At 38.0% G+C, this 23,725-nt stretch overlaps 1 protein-coding gene across 1 annotated transcript in view; it reads right to left on the bottom strand.

Annotated features, from left to right (window-relative positions):
• Nucleotides 1-23,725, bottom strand: part of LOC125676121 (uncharacterized) — a 180,282-nt gene that overhangs the window by 3,125 nt on the left and 153,432 nt on the right. The gene's annotated exons all lie outside the window — the stretch shown is intronic.

The following is a 23,725-nucleotide window of genomic DNA, read 5'->3' as shown; positions in this document are numbered from 1 at the left end:
GTATTCTAAATCTTTAGTTAAATCCTAAGAATTAAAAAAAGTAGGTCAATGTTACCTACTTTTTGGTTTACACATTATGAGAACCCAAGAAATATCAACTGACAAAGTTTGATGATTTTAAGCCAATTAGTATCTGATTATTGAAATATAGCTGTCAAATTCCAATCGTAGGTCATGGTGACCTACTTTTTGGTCAGCGAACTCCGAACATGCAAGACCCATCAACTGACAAAGTTTGATGACTGTAGGTCAAATGGTATCTGAAATATATAAATATAGCCGTCAGATTCCAAAAGTAGGTCAAGGTGACCTACTTTTTCGTCAACACCCTTTGAACATGCAAGACGCATCAACTGACAAAGTTTGATGACTGTAGGTCAAATAGTATCTGAAATATATAAATATAGCCATCCAATTCCAAAAGTAGGTCAAGTTGACCTACTTTTGGTCGAAACCCTTCGAACATGCAAGACCCAACAACTGACAAAGTTTGATGACTGTAGGTCAAATAGTATCTGAAATATATAAATATAGCCGTCCAATTCCAATAACTGTCAAAGTTTGATGATTGTAGGTCAATTAGTGACTGAAATATATAAATATAACTGTCAAATGCCAAAAGTAGGTCACAGTGACCTACTTTTTGGTCGATACACTTCGAAGTCTCAAGATGCATCAACTGACAAAGTTTGATGATTGTAGGTCAAATAGTGTCTGAAATATAGTAATTTAGCTGTCAAATACCAAAAGTAGGTCACGGTGACCTACTTTTTGGTCGACACAAACCGAAGACTGAAGACGCATCAACTGACAAAGTTTGATGATCCTAGGTTTTACAGTGCCCAAAATATGCATCTAAAATTGAAAATGTGAAATTTGAATATCTGCAAAATTCAAAAAGTAGGTCACTGTGACCTACTTTTTTTTTTTATAAATATGTTTCAAGGCCTCAAGATGCATCAACTTACAAGATTTGATGATTCTAAACCTCTCGGTATTTGAAATAACAACTTAAAATATATCTATAAATGATAGGCCATAAAATTCAGAAAGTAGGTCACGGTGACCTATTTTTCAGTTGACGCATTTCAAGGTCCCATGATCCACCAACTGACAAGTTTTGATAATCATAGGCTTCAAAGTGTCCAAGATATGCATCAAAAGTAATTTTAAAATAAATACCTGTAAAATTCAAGAAGTAGGTCACCGTGACCTACTTTTGAGACAACTTGACACAAAGTCCTAAGATGCATCAACTATCAAAATTTGATGATCCTAGTCCTTATAATGACTAAAATATCAAAGATTTAAGGAAATATAAATTTAGGTCAACTTTGAAGTGACCTTGAGACTACGTCCTTTGCCCCAGGGTAATGCCTTGAACAATTTTTAATCTACAACATATCTTCATCCTTATGTGTAAGTTTGGTGATAATCTGCCCAATGGTTCTTGAGAAGAAGATTTTTTAGCAACCACTACTTTTGTTTGTATTTTCCTGATTATCTCCCCTTGTTAAAGGGTCACATCCCTCTATTTAGTATGTATGAAAGCCCTTGGGCCAATGATACCTTGTAACAAATTTGAAAAAAATTGGCCAAGGAGTTCTTGAGTTATAGCCCTTTTTCTAAAAAGTTTACGCACACCGCACAAATGGCCATAGCATTAGCTCTTTGAGCCTTCGGCTCAGAAGAGCTAAAAATACAGACATTGTTGTTCCATAATATGTCCCATCTACAGACAGACATACAGACATTCCTCTACTATGATACGTCTCATCTACAGACAAACATACAGACATTGTTATTCCATAATATGTCCCATATACAGACAGAGATACAGACATTGCTGTACCAAAACACGTCCCATCTACAGACAGACATACAGACATTGGTGTATCACAATATGTCCCATCTACAGACGGAAATAAGAACATTGCTTTGCTATGAAACGTCCCATCTACAGACAGACATAAAGACATAGTTGTACTATGCTACGTCCCATCTACAGACGGGCATACAGACAATGCTGTACCATAATTCACCCCATCTACAGACGGGCATACAGACATTGCTGTACCATAATACACCTCATCTACAGACGGGCATACAGACATTGCTGTACCATAATACACCTCATCTACAGACGGGCATACAGACATTGCTGTACCATAATACACCCCATCTACAGACAGACATACAGACATTGCTGTACCATAATACATCCCAACAAAAGGTCCAGGTATATAACATGTTCAATTAGTAATGCACGACCAGACGAAACACAATGATGAATGCAGTCCAACAGCAATAATCACTCAGGTAACCTGGGGAGTCAGTACATGTAGGTAACTGTATGTAAACTGGTACAATACAGGCAGCTATAACTCATGTCATTCAAACAACATTTAATAGGTAAAATAACATCATTAGCAAGTGCTGTATTATAATTTACATAGTCTAAGGGAGATAACTGTAAAATCTGCCTTGAAACTCATTACATGAGCTTGAACTAAACTTTTTACAATAAAAATGAATACTTCTCTGATTCTTCTCAGGGCAAATGAGGACACCCACTGATTGCTACACCCCATCAATTTTCAATAAAGTGTTCAGTCTCCAACAGCAGGCAATGATGAGGTGGTCAGTTAAGAAAATTTCTTCTGTCCTTTCGTACAAGTCCCTAAAAATTTTCAATGATAAGTTATTGCCAAAATTGAGAAAGTAAATGCGGCTAAGCTGATTGAGTCACTTTTATTGCCAGCTGGTGAATGTCAAGACACTCAGGAAAAATGAGTCCCTACATGAAATCCCTGTTTAGAGTGAATGGTACCTACTATAACCCCCTGTACACATTATGTACTCGGGGGTGGGTGAGTCGTTCTTGCAGCCAGCAACACAAACTGTGTACTCCTTCCTTAAAGGTTGCACCACTCTATTAATTTTGCCTATATGTTCTTACCAAAATTACTCACCTTTGACCTGACCCTGCTGCCTTAAAGTGAACTTTTCAGAAGTTGTACTTTCACATCATGTAGTACAGTTCTTAATGAGCATTTTCATACCAAAAAATACATACCCATCCAGCAAGGCGTGAGAGTTTGTTTACATCGAAGTCAAGCACGTGCAAAATCAGCTGGTCAAAAGCCAAATCACCCACCTCTACAACAAAAATTCAAAAAAATATTTAAATCCTTTTTTCATGGTTTTTACTCACAAAATTTCAAACACAATACTTGAATTTACATCTCATAAAAAATTGGAGAGCCTACCTCATAAGGAAAGTCCCATAAAACATGCAAAGTTCCAAGAATTATTTTCTTTCAGCCATGATTCGACGTGAACCTCCACATAGAGTGATGCAACCTGCAATAAAAATATGGTTTCTTTAAATTTCAACAAACTTCATAAAAAAGAAGTTGAATGATATGTGTGTGTGACTGTACATTCATTTTTTTTTTATTTCTGATCTTTATGAAGTGAAACAGGCCTTGGGTAAATGAGGTGTGTTTGGATGAAATTGAGTCCATTTTGAGCAATTCTGATAGAAAATGTGTGTGTGTGAAATTAGGATTTTTCACCTATTTGTTTGTAATGGATGACAGTGATTTTTTTTTATATTGTTGTGGAAGGCCTTACCTTGTATATAGGAAAATTGTTGGTGATTTTGTGTGGTATACTTATATTTTATTGAGATTTGATGTGTAAAATTGCAATTGAAATGTGATGATGTTCTTGATTAAACTTATCAAATTTAATTAATGTGTTGTTCAATTCCTTTGAAATATAGTTGGTATCCTGTAGAATTATCTTTAATTGTAATGGGAAGATGGAGAACATTACTCACTGCACCCAGCAAGGCATTCTGATTTTCCTGGACATGGTCAAGTTGAGCTGTCAAGGGGGGTCCTGTAGAAACAAGATAATACATATTGTCACTTTGGGAGATGTTAAGCATCCAAACATCAAACTCAATCATTAGACTTCAGATAACAGAAAGAGAAAGACAAAACTAGCATTACAGTCAAAAATTGGTAAAAATGAAGGGAAAAAGTAAGGGCTGTTCCAGATATGATCAAATGGGGGGGGGGGGGGGGGGGGGGGGGGGGGGGGGGGGGGGGGGGGGTCGGGCGGCAAATGATATTTTTTTGTGTGGGTGGTCGTATTTTTTCATATTTTAATTGGTCCGTGGTGGGGTTGTTAATAAAATATTTATTATGGATAGTGGGTAGTTTCTATTGTTTTATTTTGTGCTACGTGGGTGTTGAGTTTTCAGAATATTTTTATTGTCGCTCTTGTCGTGTTGGTTACAAAACGTCGGAGGGAAAATTGAAAACGTGCTTTCGAAATGCTGCTTTCGAAATCGAAAGTAACAGAGAACTATTCGAGTTGTCGCTCTTTGCAGCGCATAACTTTCCATTACGACACTCTTCAAATTAGAGGCGCGTTTAATAGGGTCCCTTTGGACGTGATGGCGGCGAACTCTGTTCTGTAGATTATTACAGTTTACAGTGCATCGATTTTGGGAATATTTTGAAACCAATACGTATTCCGTTTTCTAATAAAAATAGGCAAACCTTAGTTGATTTATACGAGGGTACTGATGCGTTATATTTATCAGTCGGTGTGATGGTGATATAGAGGCCTCCTCCGGGCGCGGGCTCCATTAGAAGACGAACGATTCGTGGAAAAACATATCCATACCCATTTCATGATAATAGCATCGTTTGGACTCCCAATCTTTCCAACATTCCCGACATAGATGCCTTCGATTGTTGATGTGACATCGTTTCTTCAGAACTACTGTGATACAATGTCGCACAGGCATTACCGCGTCATTGACTAGAATGTTTCACAGTTTGTCCCGAAAACCTCGCGAGATTTGTACCGTTTTCATTTTTAAAAATATTTTTGTGGTGGGTCTGGTTAGTTGTTTTTTTTATAAGATGGGTCATTGTAAAATGAGTTTATTAATTTGATGGGTCATGGGGTAATTTTTTATTTTTTTTTATGGGTGCTTGGTATATACAAAAGGTGCCTCCCGACCCCCCCTCCCCCATGTATTTATTTCTGGAATAGCCCTAAGGCAAAAAGTGGATATTTCAGAGTAAAAGATGGCCGCCGTAGGGGGTCAGCCCATGGAGGATGGGAGAGAAGGGGAAAAGAGATTAAATACACCAGGAAACAGACTCTGGAGGAAGTCAGTAAAACGGGAGCATGCATATTACAAGACCATGCAGACAGTAGGCAGCCTTTAAGCACCATCATGCAACTGCGGCCAAGGGGCACCTGTGACGAGACCAAAACTCCCTGCATCCCCGACAACGAGAAGAACACATACAGACTTTTTCACATGGGAAAACTGTGTGAAATGTTCAACTTAGCTTACCACCAGCACAAACTAGAGAGCCCAAACTGCCCAACCAACCTTCAATTTGACTACCCAGCTGAACAACAAAAGGGAGTTTGCTGGGTAGAGAGCCTAAAGTGCAAGTACTGCACTTACCACAGCCAGAGTACCAAACTCTACGAGGAAGTCGACACCGGAAAACGTGGACCCAAGCCAGCAAAGCCAAACCTATCTGTGTGGGTAGCCCTCCTGGACAATCCCATCATGGGAACTGGACTGCAGGAAATTTTCCATGCCCTCAACTGTCCAGCACCCTCAGCCAATTGTTTACAACAAAATGCAAACAAGGTTGGGCCCATGATTGTGGAAATGGTTCAGGAGGACTTACGAAGAGAAAGGGCTCACCTCAAAGACCTCATCGAGAACTGTGGGTTCCCACGGGAGACACCAATACCTGTGGAAGGTGATGGGCAGTACAATAATCCTCTGTACTGGTCTCGAGACAGAAATCCTTTTCAGCCAGCAACCCAGGCAACATATACCATGTCTGAAAATGTAACGGAAGAGAAAAAAATTATTGGCTGCATCACCAAAATCAAGCTCTGCAAGAGAAGATCACAGGAAATCCCATGCCCGGAACACCCTGGAAAATGCACAGCCAACCTACAACTACAGGATCCCATAGGGAGGGAGGACAAGGCAACAGAGGAAATCTGCCGGGAATTTCTCAACGATCAAGAGCCCACACTAATCAGCCACTTCACCACAGACGGGGATAGTGCTGCTTTCCGGGGCGTCGAGAGGGCCATGGCCGAGTCTGGTCAAGCGGTAGAATCCTTGAGGGACACCCGTCATCTAGCCCAGTCCCAGAAAAAAGCAGTTGATAATGCCAAGTTCAGCGAGGAAATGTTTCCTGGACGTACAGCTGCCCAAAAACTGGCCGTCAAAAGAAAATTCTCGGTGGACTTCATGAAGAGATGCACCGCAGAGTACGAGGTAGCAGTCAAGAAGTTCCGAGGTGACGCAGGAAAGCTGGTCAACACCCTGAGTTATGCCACGGATGCCATAATACACTGCTACTCGGGCAGATGTGGCAAGACCTGTGCCGAACACTCTCTCGTCTGTGGCGGCACACCCGAAAGACACTGGGCCAAAGACTATCTCCCAACCCATGCCAGAACACTGAACCCGACTGATGACGATGAGGAAACCTTACGCCAGCTCATCAACTTCCGATTCAGCCGGACAACACTCATAGCCACCAGATATGGGACCAACACTCAGAAGTCTGAGGGACTACATCGCGGGTATTCAAAATCCAACCCAAAGAATGTTACCTGTTCTCGGAACTTTGAGCCTCAGATCTTCTCTATACACCGGATGAACCACGGACCCGGAAAATCAACTGCCCTCAATTCATCAATTCCTGAAGGCACTCGTCTTACGCAGCAACTGAAAAGAAAGCAAGATTAAATGTACGAACACAGCAAACAGAGGAAAAGATCTAAGACCTATCATACCAGGAGACAAGTCCTTGTGAGAGAAAAATTCAATCTATATTTCCAGAGAGGGACCGAGACTCAAACAGGATATCTGAAGGGCATGAGTGATCCCCCCTTACCACAGTGTAGCCCAAGGACAAGTAACGAACACTCCTACAGTAAGCAGAAAAAAAAAATAGTGTCGAGTGAAATTTGACTTACCTCGATTTAACTTTCAAAAAGACAATCTGGATATCCCGGGTGCTTCAGACAGACTTTAGGTACTAAATGTGTACATATTTGCCTTTCGTTATTTATGTGTGGTGCTTCTAAACTTAAATGAAGTGGATTAATGCAAAGACTGTTGTGACATATGTGTGATACATGTTTATTATGTGGAATGTGTAATGCATTTGTATGTAACATGTACATGAGCCTGTGTGCCAATAAAACTTTACGTGTACCCTCTGGAAATGTTATTTTAACTCTGCCATAGATATTCCCCCTACCCCGTCTGTTTGTAGCCAAGTTAACATCATAAAAATTACACCCCAACCCATTGACCCTACCCCTATCTACCTTCTCTAATAAAACTGCTAATTTCTCTTCTCGCCACGTGGCATCCATTGTTTTTTTTTTTAAATATGTCTATGTAATTACCCAGACTCCCCATCTCGATTTAAACAAGAGGCCCAGGGGCCTTATAGGTCACCTGAGTATCATGTAACAACCTTCCAATGTTTGAATTAGGTTTGTGTTTAAATATAAGAATTTTACTTTTGGATGGAAGAAACATTGAATAGCTATGTGGTCAGCCCTGCCTTTGCACCAGAACCCCTGACCCAGTGGCCATAAATTTCAGTTTTGAAAGAAGCATCCTTGATCATCATTATCATACTATTAGTTTGTCTAATTAATACACAGCAGCAGAGGAGAAGATTTTCAAAGAAATAAAATGCATTTTCAATATATGATCAATAGGGCCCCACCCTAATACCAGAACCCCTGACCCAGGGGCCATGAATTTCACAATTTTGAAAGAGGCATCCTTGCTCATCATAACCATGCTATTGGTTTGTCTACTTAATACCCAAGGACAGAGAAGAAGATTTTCAAAGAAATAATGCATTTTCACTATATGACTTATAGAGCCCCACCCTAGCACCAGAACCCCTGATCCAGGGGCCATGAATTTCACAATTTTTTAACAAGAGGTACTGTGAGCAACGCTCACTAAGAATACCCCCCGCTTACCCCAATCTCCCAAAGGGTGTTGGTAATAGGTATAAACTACCTCTTTTCTGAGTGTTGCTACTTCAATGTCCAGTGCGCATGACCTTTGACCTTTTGACCCCAAAATTGATAGGGAACATATTCATCCCATGGGTAGTCCATATGTATGATATGGTGACTGTAGGTGGAAAGGATAACGCTTTAGAGCCCAGAAACCATATTGCTACTTCAATGTCCAGTGCGCTTGACCTTTGACCTTTTGACCCCAAAATCGATAGGGATCATCTTCATTCCATGGGTAGTCCATATATATGATATGGTGACTGTAGGTGGAAAGGATAATGCTTTAGAGCCCGGAAACCATATTGCTACTTCAATGTCCAGTGCGCTTGACCTTTAACCTTTTGACCCCAAAATCGATAGGGAACATCTTCATCCTATGGGTAGTCCATATGTATCATATGGTGACTGTAGGTGGAAAGGATAACACTTTAGAGCCCGGAAACCATATTGCTACTTCGATGTCCAGTGTGCTTGACCTTTGACCTTTTGACCCCAAAATCGATAGGGAACATCTTCATCCCATGGGTAGTCCATATATACGATATGGTGACGGTAGGTGGAAAGGATAATGCTTTAGAGCCCGGAAACCATTGCGTCTACAGACGGACGGACGGACAACCCGATTCCAGTATAACCCCCCCCCCCCCACAACTTGTTGCGGGGGGTATAAAGAGGCATCCTTGCTCATCATTACCATGCTATTAGTTTGTCTACTTCATACCCAGAGACAGAGAAGAAGATTTTCAAAGAATTTCTACACTTTCACTATATGACCAATAGAGCCCCACCCTAACACAAGAACCCCTGCCCCAGGGGCCATGAATTTCACAATTTTGGTAGAGGGCTCAACACTCATTATAATTATGCCCACAGTTTGGCTTCTTGATGTCCAGGAGTAAAGAAGAAGATTTTTTAAAATTACACTCATTTTGATGGTTTTTGCCCCACCCCTCAGGCCCCAGGGGGGCAGGGACCACGAATTTCACAATTTTTGTTTCCCTCCACCCACAGATGCTATATGCCAAAATTGGTTGAAATTGGTTCAGGGGTTTCAGAGAAGAAGCTGAAAATGTTCAAATGTTAATGCACGACGCACGTCGCACGACGAACGACGACGGACAAAAACAGATAGCAATAGGTCACCTGAATGAATTCAGGTGACCTAAAAAGTACACCAAACACGTGTATATGTAAACATTTACCTCCCGAATTGCCTCGCTGCAGGTTGCACCACTCTATTAATTTTGCCTATATGTTCTTACCAAAATCACTCACCTTTGACCTGACCCTGCTGCCTTGAAGTAAACTTTTCAGAAGTTGTACTTTCACATCATGTAGTACAGTTCTTAATGAGCATTTTCATACCAAAAAATACATACCCATCCAGCAAGGCGTGAGAGTTTGTTTACATCGAAGTCAAGCATGTGCAAAATCAGCTGGTCAAAAGCCAAATCACCCACCTCTACAACAAAAATTCAAAAAAATATTTAAATCCTTTTTTCATGGTTTTTACTCACAAAATTTCAAACACAATACTTGAATTTACATCTCATAAAAAATTGGAGAGCCTACCTCATAAGGAAAGTCCCATAAAACATGCAAAGTTCCAGGAATTATTTTCTTTCAGCCATGATTCGACGTGAACCTCCACATAAATAGAGTGATGCAACCTGCAAAAGTGTCACCTCAAAGCATGAAATAATTAAAACGGTGACAAAAAATGAACTTTGCTGAATACATGGTCACTTACTAGATGACAATGAGAAAACGAAGATGATGTCGACTATTGTGTTAGTTTTATGTGACAAACAAAACCTAGCTCGATCAGAGTCATTTTTAAATATTATCTTTAAACTATGTAACAAGAAGACTTGATTTATTTCTTCAAGGTATTATAAATACAATGTATATATATTTTTTCTTTTCTTAATTATTTGCTAGCAGTTAACATGGTTATCAGGTACAATATATACTATGTGTTAGTAAGTTTAACAATGAATGTTTGAAATCTAAGAACTTGTTTTTAATAAAAGTGTTTTATTATATTCATGAATCATGAAATTTGAGCCAGCCGTTTTCATATCCATTGGGCTCAAGGGGCGGTAAAAGTTCAAATGATTATTTAAAAGAATAACTTGATAGCTGGCCAAGTGACCAGGAAGTAAAACTGATTTAAAATAATGTAGCTCTGTACCTTGTAATGCTTCTCAAGAAACTTCTCTGATGGGACGAACAGTCCTGGTCTCTCTTCTGATAATGGACTAGGCAGATCCATTCCATGTCTGTATGCAGGATAGTGTTACGATCCCCACCATTAGCTTAGTGGACAACATCCTAGATAAAGTAGACAATGCGAAATAAATAAAAAACAGGAACAAATATCTCAGTACAAAAACAAAACAAGCGAGACACAAAGACTCCATGAGCATGATGAGGATGCGTGTATATTAATTTATCTTATATATTCCAATAACCATTATGGTTCTTAAGATATACAACAGAGACTTGATGGACCTTACTGCTCACACGAGTTTTTGTATGTCTGTATTTCTGTAGCCGCTGTCCAAGATCATTGTGTCTACAAACTGGAATCTACACTATACATGAGGGTGCGGGCATTACAAGATAAAGAATTATATATCATTGTGGAATTTAAATGGATTTTGAAAGAATTCTTTCAAAACATTTCTATATATAAAACCTTAGACTCCTATGCTGTCCCATACTAATGAGTGGGTGGTGGTCACATTGGTGTGCATAAATTAAAATTTTCTAAAGGCTTAGTGCTTACTCCTAACACAGAGGCCACAATATTAAACAACTTGAACCTTTATATCTAATGCCATATTGTACCCTGTGGTTCTTGAAAAAAAAGAAAGATTTTCAATATATCATGAATTATATTTAAATCTTTGAACCTCTTTTAATACCTCATCCTTGTCCCCAGAGACAGCTGTGACCTAAACCAGTGGCGGATGTACAGGGGGTTAACACCCACCCACCCCCTGGATTTGGTTGAATATTTTTTTTTAAACGAATTTTTTTTGTCATTTTATGGTCTTGGGTAGAAAAAGTACACATTTGATTTAGGTGACTGGTCCTACCCCTTTCAAATTTGACAAGATCCGCCACTGGTGTAAACAAGCTCAGTTACGTTTAAGGCTTAGGTCACAGGAGTCGGCAATTCTATCAATAAAGTAGAAATATATGAGAAATAAGCATAAACACTACCCATGAGCTACGTTCGCGAGATAATTAACCAGACAATATATTCAGTGTATTACCTAATAGCACTGTACCCGACAGTCATTTTTGCTAAGTACCTGCAAAGATCCCTAAAATAAGCTTTTCTTCAGAATTCGGCATCCATTTCCGTTTTCACGGCAAGTGTCTTCTGCTTCTTAAAGAAAGACAACTCCTGTAGAAAATGAACACGAATCAGTGGCGGATCCAGAAAATTCTTCCAAAACGGGAAGTGAATCGAAGACCGCAAAAGAGCAAATGCTGATAATTCTTGGTTCCTAACGTTCAAATAAAACCCACCCACTAGATCCGCTACTGTAAATTATGTAGTGCTCAGCTAACATTATCATTTCAAAATAACAGCGTATAATCTTCCCACAACACTCTTATAAAATTGTCAGAATATTGTTGACCTATCCCGCAACATTTTTTACGCTTTGGCTGCAAGGTTGAATTGAACAAACTTTTCTCGCAATATTCAGATACGAAATAAGCCACAGGAAGACAAGCAGTCATTTCAAACCCCTGAAGATAACTACCCACCCACCCCCATCCTTATTTTTTTTTACAAATTTGAATCTGCACTATGTCAGAAAGCTTTCATTTAAATGTAAACTTTTCTGGTCCTATGATTCTTTATCAGAAGATTCAGAAGATTCTTAATGATTTCCATATATGTCTGTGTGTAAAACTTTTATCTCAAATTGTGGCCCCACACTACCCCTGGGGTCATGATTTTAATAAACTTGAATCTCAGGAAGCTTTCATGTAAATATAAGCTTTTCTGGCCCAGTGGTTTTTGAGAAGAAGGTTCTTAAATGGCCAACCCTATTTTTGGATTTTTGTGATTATCTCCCCCTTGAACTTGAAAGGGGGATGGCCTTTCATTTGAACAAACTTGAATCCACTTCACACAAGGATAATTTGTACTCCTGGGGGCCACGATTTTAAGAAACTTAAATCTTCAATGTCGGGAATTATCATGTAAATTTGCACATTCCTTGGGCAGTGGTTTTCAAGAAGAAGATTTTTAACAGAGTTTCGTAACAAATCTCGGCTTTTAAATTGGCGAAGGATGGGCGTCCAGTCGGGCGGGCGGGTGGGAGGGCTGCGTCCACAATTAGCTTGTCCGGTCTCTAACTTTCATACTTTTTGGTGCATCTTTGTGAGACTTACATAACATGGTCATATCCAAAAGAGGAAGGCTCCTATTTATATTGAGGTCAAAGGTCAAGGTAACTTTGTCACTAAATGCCATAGATTTGAGCTTGTCCGGTCTCTAACTTTCATACTACTAGGGGCATATTTGTGAAACTTACATAACTTTCATACTACTAGGGGCATATTTGTGAAACTTACATAACTTTCATACCACTATGGGCATCTTTGTGAAACTTACATAATATGATCATATCTAAAAGAGGAAGGTTACTAATTATTTTGAGGTCAAAAGGTCAAAGGTCAAGGTCTTTTTCCCCCACTATATACTGTAGATTTGAGCTTGCCTCTAACTTTTATACATGTACTTGGTGGTGCATGTTTATCAGACTTCAAATCCTGATGACATTCAAGATTCGTGTTGCTTTTGAAATCCAAAGGTCAAGGTCATTATCACACCAAATACCTATTGCGGCTATTTAAAGCTTCATACTTATAAACTATATACAACACTTGCTTGTTTTTACTTCGTGAATACAAGCGTGCATAATGTTCCAAACTGCAACTCGGCCATACGCGTCTTTGATGCGTTTTAGCGATTTTTGAAATTAATAAATTGAGGCAGCAGTCCTTTACCATAATTGTAAATGTCATGATCCCAGGGGTTAGAGATTTAGTGTCAGGATTGGACCGAAATGGACTGTGATTAAATGTGTTAACAATTGAACAAATGCGGTCCTCCTAAGAGGGCTAACATATAAAATAAAATGGAGAGTATGACACAAAGGCAAAAACAAAAAGAACTTTAAATCGTGTATGTTTTAGGAGATTGTAGCCAAAGCTCTTGCATATCATTGTAACATTATTGTGTTAAAACGTGTAATTTTAATTTCTTCATAACTACCATTCCATTTCTTTCTTTTTTTTTTAAAGTTTGGTATGAAGCATCTTGAATACAGTAGTGATGTGAATTGAAACTTCAAGACTCCTCCATTCTTAGGGCGTTAGGGGTGGGGCAAAAACAGCCCAAAATGCCCAATTTTCATAAAATCTTCTACTCTGCACCTGCACATCTGTAACAAAACTTAAATGCATATTCATGTAGAGCAGTGAGGCCTTTGCCAAAATTGTAAATTTCATAATCCTTGGGATAGAGGTTCTGCTTCCAGGGTGGGGCCAAATTTGTTACTTAGTGATTGATTGCATTTGCTTAACGTCCCTCTTAAGAATGTTTTACTTATACGGACACGTCATCATTGCTGGTGATGGTCTGCAAAATTTAGGCCTATACTTCGCACTTATGACCTTTGAGCAGGGAGGGATATTTATAATGCCACACCTGCTGTGACACGGGGCCGTAGATTTTACGGTCTCATCCGAAGAACCGCCCCATTGAAGTTTTAAGAACACATCTTGTTTTATGTTGTTGCTGAATATTAGAATTTAGCTTAAATATGCAAAGTAGGGATTTTTTTCTAGTATTCATAGACCTTTGGACTAGCTATACTTTTAGCTAAAACTCAGATGACCAATAAGGCCTCTGGGCCTCTTTTGTTGTTAAGCATTTCATTTTAGTAGTATTTTGTATGCACTGAAATCTGCCAGAATGTTTATTCATATATTCAATACGGAATATCGGAACCATTATTTATTTCGTCTCCGATTCCGTCCTGGTTTTAATATTTAGTATGTTCAACGAGATCACGTTTTCTGCGTTAACTAGGGCAACTTTTCAGTAAACAAGCACATGTTACTTATGTACCAACATATATAGTGAATTCAGGCACATTTTAGCGCCGTTTTTTAAAGTTGAGGGGTGGGAAACAAACAAAGAAAAAAAGTGCCATTATATTAATATGAAAAATCTTAGTTAGCAAGAAAAACAGTTCTACCGCTTCAAACCCCTAAATCGTAAGGGGGGGGGGATGTGTGTGTATTCTTCTGTTCATGAGTTGAACTCATCGATCTAACCTTGCATTTCCAGTACCATTCACCGCTACTGTATCAAGTGACCAGCTAATGAATCGATCTTTGCATGTACTATTATACTTTTATGTTGTACGGTGTCACCGTTGAGAAGAGCTAAGCCCATTAACATCTCGCAACACAACTTATAGACATTTTATCCGCCTCTTCATTTACCGCGGGGAATATAACGTGGTGGATGTAAACAGTTACATTGTGACGTCATATTAGCTGCAATGTTTCTTCTTCTTCTCTCAAACCAAGCAAAAACAAAACGTTTGAAGCTATGAGAAAGCTTGTCTGAATTTTAAAACAGTTTATGGTACTCTCTAAACAATCGAATTATTTTAATTACGGGTTTGTCAATGAATTATACCGCAGTGACGGTGACATTTTCCAGAAGCATTATGGGTAATACTCATCTTTTTTCAGATGGTGAAGAGCAAATCACGTGACTCATATGTGTAATCATTGGAGCTAGCTCGTCGCTTCGCTTCGCGACGCGAGCTTCGCTCGCTAATATGTATACGGTGTAACCGTTGGGCCGAGCGAAGCATATACGTAACTCCGTGTCCCGAGTGGTAATCATAACTCCGTTAAGTACGGTAGATTATGATTCATTTATAAATATATATGGAATGAAATATCCTTGCGCTAAACACCCAGTAACATCTCAATATTTAAGGAATTTATATGGGGACAACAGTTTTACATGATCCGCCTATTCATTGAACGCGGGAAATAAAACGTAAGGTGACGTAAACTGTGCATTGTGGCGTCACATTTAGCCTCGACTTTTTTCTCTTTTTCAAAGCAAACAATTATAAACAACAATAATTCATTCCGTATGCAATGAAAAAGGCCGTTAAAAGCAAACAAAATTAACCAATAAATTCAAAATGGTAAAAAAGTAACGTAATTTTATCGTATATTCTTATTCAAAGAAACTCATGAACTCGTTCATCTATTTAGTCGTATTACGGTTTTATATGTATTTATTTGCTAAAACCTGTACCAATGATAATTATATTATTCACTTTGAACAAACTGAGTGTTTAAATTATGAATTGCACGTTAGAGTCTTCTATTATTGGCATTCAAAATAAAACACGAATAACTGTTGAAACAGGTAATGAAAAAATAAATGGCGGCGCCCATATGGATCACGAAAATTTCATTGAACGTATATAGAGATTATCTCTTTTTCTTTTGCTGATTTTGACTTTTTTCTTTTACATACATGTTACCTTTAGAGCCTTGCTTCGCGGACGGGCCTTCGGCCCGTCCGAGCTTCGCTCGGTAATAGCGAGCGCAGCGAACCAGCGCGGAGCGCTGGCTCGTACTGCGAGCTCTAATGACTAGAGCGCGGGAAATAATCCGAGCTAAATCTCAACCTCTAACAAGAATTTTTTTTGACGCCAATCCCAGAAGTCCCTCGTACAAAATGGCGGATGGTTCGATTCGTAAAATAATAATTAAAAAAATCTTTGAGTATTACAAACCTCTCTTATTTGAAAGGAAAGGATGACAATCATATTCTTCCCCCTTTCTTTTTCTTTTTAAAATATTGTCTGAAGAAATGTAAACAGTCACTCACAACTACCAGGCTACGTCATAACACGCTCGTTGCATTTCCCGCTAAACTGGTTCCTACATTGGCGAAAAGAGCAAGACAGTAATACAGTGAACCAGATCAGTTTTCCTTGTTTTCAATATATATTTTTTGAAAATGTATTCAGATATGCTGCGCTCGCCCCAACGGTCACACCGTAATCATATTATATATATACGGTGTGACCGTTGAGACGAGCCAAGATCCATGACATCTTACAACACGACTTTAGGCATTTCATTTAACACGGGAAATATAACGCGGTTGATGTAAACAGTGCATTGTGACGTCATCATTAGCTGCGATATTTTTTTCTTTCAAACCAATCAATTATCCACAACAAAACGTACGAAGGTATGGGAACGCTTGTTTGGAATTTAAAATAATTTGTGGTACTTTCCAAACTATTTCTTTGTTTTATCTACGGGGTTGTCACAAACTTCCACCAGAGTTCGTTTGCTCACAAACCAAACTCTTCCACTTAGGCATTATGGGATAGCGATTTCTTAGGCCGCGTATACTGTGACGTCACTGTAGAATGACGAAAAAACATAACGTCAAACGCAAACAACTTTCAAAACAAGAACGTAAACATCAAGTTCATTACCTTACACAATAATTTGAACAGAGTCTCCATACTTTATAATGATCTTTTGATCATTTTATGTTTAAAATAAAATCCATACGTTTATATTAATGCTCTTAATATCAATATCTTCAAACTTTTAACTGCGAACTACTTCTTTAGTGTAATTTGTCTGCGTGATAATCGCGGACTCACAATATATAAATCTGTATATTGTGGTGCGTCACATAGGAGAGGTCTATTCGTAGGTGACGTAATGAGGCCTCGACGGGGAGTTTGGGTGTTGTCAATGAAGTATACCGCAGTGACGGCGACATTTTTCCGGAGGCATTATGGGTAGTCCCCATAATTTTTCAGCTGATGAAGAGCAAACCACGTGACTCAATCGCGTAATCATTGGAGCGAGCTCGTCGCTCGCTATTAACAAAATTTCATGTTGTATGAAATAATTTAACATAATCTTAGGAAAACGGGGGGGGGGGGGGGGGGGGGGGGGGGGGGGGGGGGGGGGCTACATGTTGCTGCATGTATATGTACATTTCTGGAGATCGGTTTATAAATAATTTATTGTGATTAATCATATCACTTCATAGCGGTCGGTTGTAATGACTCAACTAAATCTCATAAAGTAAATATCCATACAAGTACATACGGTGTAGGAAATATACTTTTTCTTTTGTTTTTTCTCGGCTACCAAACATCAGAAATTTAATCCAATAACTCATGTTTTAGTACAAGGGCATTCACTTGCAGCATTCTGAAAAATAATCTTTAAACCAGGCATATATTTTTATATCAGAAATGAGTCGTCTTTAGCCGGCAGGGTCTATAAGCCCGTGAAATGATACAATAGGAAGTTCCGTGAACTCAAACACACACAAATTGCATACGTCATACAATTTACTTTCGTTTTTACTATAGGCCTAGTATTAACTCGTATCCGAGATGCATATTAGAAATCTTTCGTAAGTGGAGGTACAGAATCAACATTAATTAGGATATGATCAAGTTCACGGGCTTGGCCCTAACACTGAATAGGATGTGGTTGATCTGGCAATTTTTCTTCACTTTATACTCAAGTTTATAGGCATTTTTTCTGTCTACTTTTGGCTGGGTTGCATAATGTGCAAATGGCGGCAATTAGATTTTGGAACGCAGTTCGCAGTTCACTATACGCAATTCAATAGCGAACTGCATTCCAGAACGCAGTTCGCAATTCAAATTTCTATATGCTTAAAACAACACCACACTGGAATTATAAGGATGGAGTGCCAGTTACCAACCCCAAACACTATGAAGAAATGGCGATGGCAATCTCTCTAGTTACGGAGATCCGACCCTCCAATTTTTATGCATAATGCATTACACTAAGTGAATAAACATCAGGTTCGGAATGATCGAAGACCCCTACCCCGGGGACTGAAATTTTGGGGGTAGGCTACTAGTGGTCCTTTCCCACCACTATGAAGAAATGGTGATGTTACTCTCTCTAGTTACGGAGATCCGACCCTCCAATTTTTATGCATAATGCATTGCACTAAGTGAAAAAACACCGGGTTCGGAATCAATGAATACTCCTACCCCGGGGACTGAAATTTTGGGGGTAAGGTATTAGTCGTCCACTGCCACCACTGTGAAGAAATGGTATTGATATTCGCTCTGGATACTGAGATCCTCCTGTCCACTTTTTATGCATAACCCATTACACTAAGTGAATAAGCATCGGGTTCGGAATCATCGAAGACCCCTACCCCGGGGACTGAAATTTCGGTGGTAGGGTATTAGTGGTCATCTCCCACCATTATGAAGAAATGGTGATGGTACTTTCTCTAGTTACGGAGATCCGACCCTCCAATTTTTATGCATAATGCATTACCCTAAGTGAATAAACATCGGGTTCGGAATCAACGAAGACCCAGAGGGACTGAAATTTTGGTGGAAAGGTATTAGTGGTCTTTTCATACCACTATCAAGAAATGGTGATGTTACTCTCTCCAGTTACGGAGATCCGACCCTCCAATTTTTATGCATGACGCATTACACTAAGTGAAGAAACATCGGGTTAGGAATCAACGAATACTCCTACCCCATGAACTAAAATTTTGGGGTGTGGTATTAGTCGTCCACTGCCACCACTCTGAAGAAATGGTGTTGGTACTCTCTCTGGATACTGAGATCCTCCTGTCCACTTTTTATGCATACATGTAACCCATTACACTAAGTGAATAAACATCGGGTTCGGAATCAACGAAGACCCCTACCCCGGTGACTGAAATTTTGGGGGTAGCGTACTAGCGGTCCTCTCCCACCACTATGAAGAAATGGTGCTGTTGCTCTCTCTAGTTACGAAGATCCTACCCTCCAATTTTTATGCATAATGCATTACACTAAGTGAATAAACATCGGGTTCGGAATCAACGAAGTCCCCTACCCAGGGAAATAAACTTTTGGGGGTAGGACATTATTGTCCTCTCCCAACACTATGAAAAAATGGTGATTTTTTTTTTTTTTTTTTTATTGGCTCTTTTTGGACATATATTATCATATAAACAGGATGTTACATGCAACTTCAATATTTCAACAAACATGTTAAACACTGTGTGAAAATTAATAGCAATATTGTACAATTACTTTGAAGATAAAGAGAGACTAGTATATGAAATATGCATAACTAGTTCATTTAAGGAAGATACATCTTACATTGAAATTATTTTGTCTTCTATCTTTTTCCATACTTGGTTATAATAATCAAGATTTCTTCTGCCACAATAAATTGATTTTTTAACAAACAGTTTTCTTCTAAAAAAATTGCAAAAAAATATATAAAGAAGGACCGCTGTGCCCTGTATCTGAATTAAACACAAACTGTATATAATATTTAGAAAGCAGTATACAATAATTCAGACTTTCACACTTTTCTTCATAAAATCCAAATATTATGTCTTGATAAGAGATATCATTTATATAAGTAATGTTTAATCTATTCCACCAAGTTTGGAAATGCTTCCAATAAGTACCAACATATTCACAAAAGTAAAACCTGTGCTCTATTGTATCTAAATTTCCACATAATATACAAGAAGGTGATGTTTTAATTTTCATTGTATACAGCAATTTGTTGTGTGCTAAAAATCTGTGAATTAATTTATATTGAAAAAATTGTAATGATGTTTCCATTGATATTGTGAAAGGTAACTTGTAAATACTCTCTAACTCTTGCTGTGTTAATTTTGAATCAAAAATATTTTCCCATTTTGGTATACATGTTGGTAATTCTGCTATACTTTCCATCAAAATCCAGTAAAAATCTTTACAAGTCATGTTTGATATGGGACTCCTATTACCATTGAAACTCAGTATAAGCGTATTTCTATTTATAAAAGAATTATCATTTTGTCGAATATGCTTTCTCCAATTGTAGGGTATTGCATTTCTTAAACAATAGTATTAAAAAAAAGATATGTTTAAATTTTGTGTTTCACTTAATTTTTCATGGCTAAGGAAGTCTTTATCTCTATCTACAATATCTCCAATATATAAAATACCCCTTTCATACCACTTCTTCCAAAAAAACCTCTTTATTGTCAATTTTAATATTGTCATTAAACCATAAACTTTCTTTAAAAACGACTGGTTCAACATTTACAATATGTCTGAATTCTCTCCATGTACTAAAAATATCACTGTAAAACTTTGGCAAAAAAGTATCAATGTCTAAATGATTCATGCATCCTCTAGAGATAATAAAGTCATTTAATTTAATATCTTGCAAGTAAAATTGAATTATGCTTCTTAATTTTGATTTTATATTAGTGAAAATTCTTTTTACCCAGCCTAATCTTAATGATTTGACCTGTATATCAAATTTAGGTACTTTCAAACAACTTCCAATCCAAACTGCTTCTGTTTTATCTAAATTAATTTTGAGTCCAGAACAATGTTTAAAATTTTGAATGATGTTTAGTAATTCAATTCCAGATTTCTCATCACTTAAAAAGCAGGTAGTGTCATCTGCTAGTTGACTTATCTTAAATCCTGTTTCACCAATTTTGATTCCATGAACATTTTTGTTTTCTCTTATTCTTATTGCAAGCAACTCAACACAAAGAATGAAAAGATATGGAGAAAGGGGACAACCTTGCCTGACTCCTCTACTTATTTTGAAAAAAGGGGTTGAGAATCCGTTGTTTATAACACAGCTTGAGATATCTGTGTATAGTATCTTAACCCAGAGTCTAAAACTTTCTCCAAACCCAAATGTATCTAATACTTTATCCAAGAAATTCTATTCTACAGTGTCGAATGCCTTCTCAAAATCAACTAAAAGAATTAAACCAGGAATGTTTTTCAGACTTGTATAGTGTATAAGATCAGAAATAGTTCTAATGTTTTCTCCAATAAATCTATTCTCTATATATCCAGTTTGATCAATGTCTACAATCTGAGGTAAAAACTTTTTAATTCTTCTAGCAAGTACTTTTGATAAAATTTTGTAGTCAAAGTTAAGAAGTGATATTGGTCTCCAGTTTTTAACCACAGTCCTATCTTTATCTTTTTTAGGTACAAGAGTTATGATGCTTTTTCTTTGATCTATGGAAAGTTTGTGTTTTTGGATACTTTCATTCAAGCTGTCAATTATTAATTCTGAAATTTCTTTCCAAAAATACTTATAAAATTCCATTTGGAAACCATCAGTGCCAGGCGATTTATTGCATTTAAAAGTGTTTAGTATAGCTTCACATTCATGAACTGTAATAGGTCCTTTACAATACAAGGAATCCTCTTTTTCAAGTTTTTGAATATTCATATTGTAAGTAAATTGATCAATATAATTCTTATAGTCACAATAATCTAAATCTGATGTGTATAACTTTTCATGGTGATGTTACTCTCTCTAGTTACGGAGATCCGACCCTCCAATTTTTATTCATGATGCATTGAACTAAGTGAATAAACATCGGGTTTGGAATCATCGAAGACCCCTACCCCGGGGACTGAAATTTTGGGGTAAGGCTACTAGTGGTCCTCCCCACCATCATGAAGAAATGGTGATGTTAGTCTCTCTAGTTACGGAGATCCGACCCTCCAATTTTTATGCATAATGCATTACACTAAGTCAATAAACATCGGGTTCGGAATCATCGAAGACCCCTACCCAGGGGACTGAACTTTTGGTGGTAAGGTATTAGTCGACCACTGCCATCACTGTGAAGAAATGGTGTTTGTCCTCTCTCTAGATACTGAGATCCTCCTGTCCAATTTTTATGCATAACCCATTACACTAAATGAATAAACATCGGGTTCGGAATCATCGGAGACCCCTGTCATGGCGACTGAAAGTTTGAGGTAGAGTATTAGTAGTCCTCTCCTACCACTGTGAAGAAATTATGATGATGCTCTTACTAATTATGGAGATGTGTCCCTCCATTTTTTATGCATAATGCATTACATTTGGTGATTAAACTTCGGGTTTGGAATCATCGAATAACCCTACCCAAGGGACTGAAATTTCGGGGGTAAGGTATTAATGGTACAGTCCCACCACTGTGAAGAAATGGTGATGGTACTATCTCTAGTTATGGAGATCCGCCCCTCCAATTTTTAAGCACAATTCATTACAATTAATGAATAAACATCGGGCTTGGAATTATCGAAGATCCCTAACCCGGGGACTGAAATTTTGGGATGGGGTATTAGTAGTCAGGCCCGTGAACTGAATCACATCCCAATTAATCTTAGAGTTAGGCCCGTGAACTGAATCACATCCTAATTAGTGTTAGAGTCAGGCCAGTGAACTCAATCACATCCTAATTAGTGTTAAAATCAAGCCCGTGGACTGGGTCACATTTTAATTAATGTTAGAATCAGGCCCGTGAACTGGATCACATCCTAATTAGTGTTAGCGTTAGGCCCGTGAACTGGATCACATCTTAATTAGTGTTAAAATCAGGCCCATGAACTGGATCACATCTTAATTAGTGTTAGAATCAGGCCCGTGAACTGGATCACATTTTAATTAGTGTTAGAATCAGGCCCGTGAACTGGATTACATCCTAAATAGTGTTAACGTCAGACCCGTGAACTGGATCACATCTTAATTAGTGTTAGAATCAGGCCCGTGAACTGGATCACATCTTAATTAGTGTTAGAATCAGGCCCGTGAACTGGATCACATTTTAATTAGTGTTAGAATCAGGCCCGTGAACTGGATCACATTTTAATTAGTGTTAGAATCAGGCCCGTGAACTGGATCACATTTTAATTAGTGTTAGAATCAGGCCCGTGAACTGGATCACATTTTAATTAGTGTTAGAATCAGGCCCGTGAACTGGATCACATCTTAATTAGTGTTAGCGTCAGACCCGTGAACTGGATCACATTTTAATTAGTGTTAGAATCAGGCCCGTGAACTGGATCACATTTTAATTAGTGTTAGAATCAGGCCCGTGAACTGGATCACATTTTAATTAGTGTTAGAATCAGGCCCGTGAACTGGATCACATTTTAATCAGTGTTAGAATCAGGCACGAAATAATACGGACAGTGGCTTTGTTCTATAAACAAGTATTTATATGCTTTAATGCGTGTAAACAAATACACGATAATCACAACAATGTACAATTTCTTACACAACCAATATGGTCAAATAAAAAAAAATTCATATAAAGGCAAAACAATCTTCTTTCCTAACTGGTCGAAAAGTAGTATACTTTATGTTAAGGATTTATTGTCAGATAACGGGCTTCTTAAGCCACCTGAGGATATAATGGAATTATTAGTAAAAAAGAATAATTGGCTTTGTGAATATAAAATAATAAAATCAATTTTCAAGAAATACGAACAAAAGTACGACTTCACCATATGCAGTCATCTAAAGATCTCAATAAACATTCACTGCCAAAACAAACATACAACAAAATATTTTTATAACACTTGTGCAAAAGAAAAAGTTTCAGGTGCCAGTCATGCAAGCAAAGTATATATATTTATATATATATATATATATAAAAGAATTTGACATAGCCAACAGTGACTGG

Source organism: Ostrea edulis, chromosome 3, assembly GCF_947568905.1.
Source record: "Ostrea edulis chromosome 3, xbOstEdul1.1, whole genome shotgun sequence".
Taxonomy (NCBI): Eukaryota; Metazoa; Mollusca; class Bivalvia; order Ostreida; family Ostreidae; genus Ostrea; species Ostrea edulis.
Note: the sequence above shows the minus strand (reverse complement) of the source record. Positions and strands in the feature narration are given on the sequence as shown.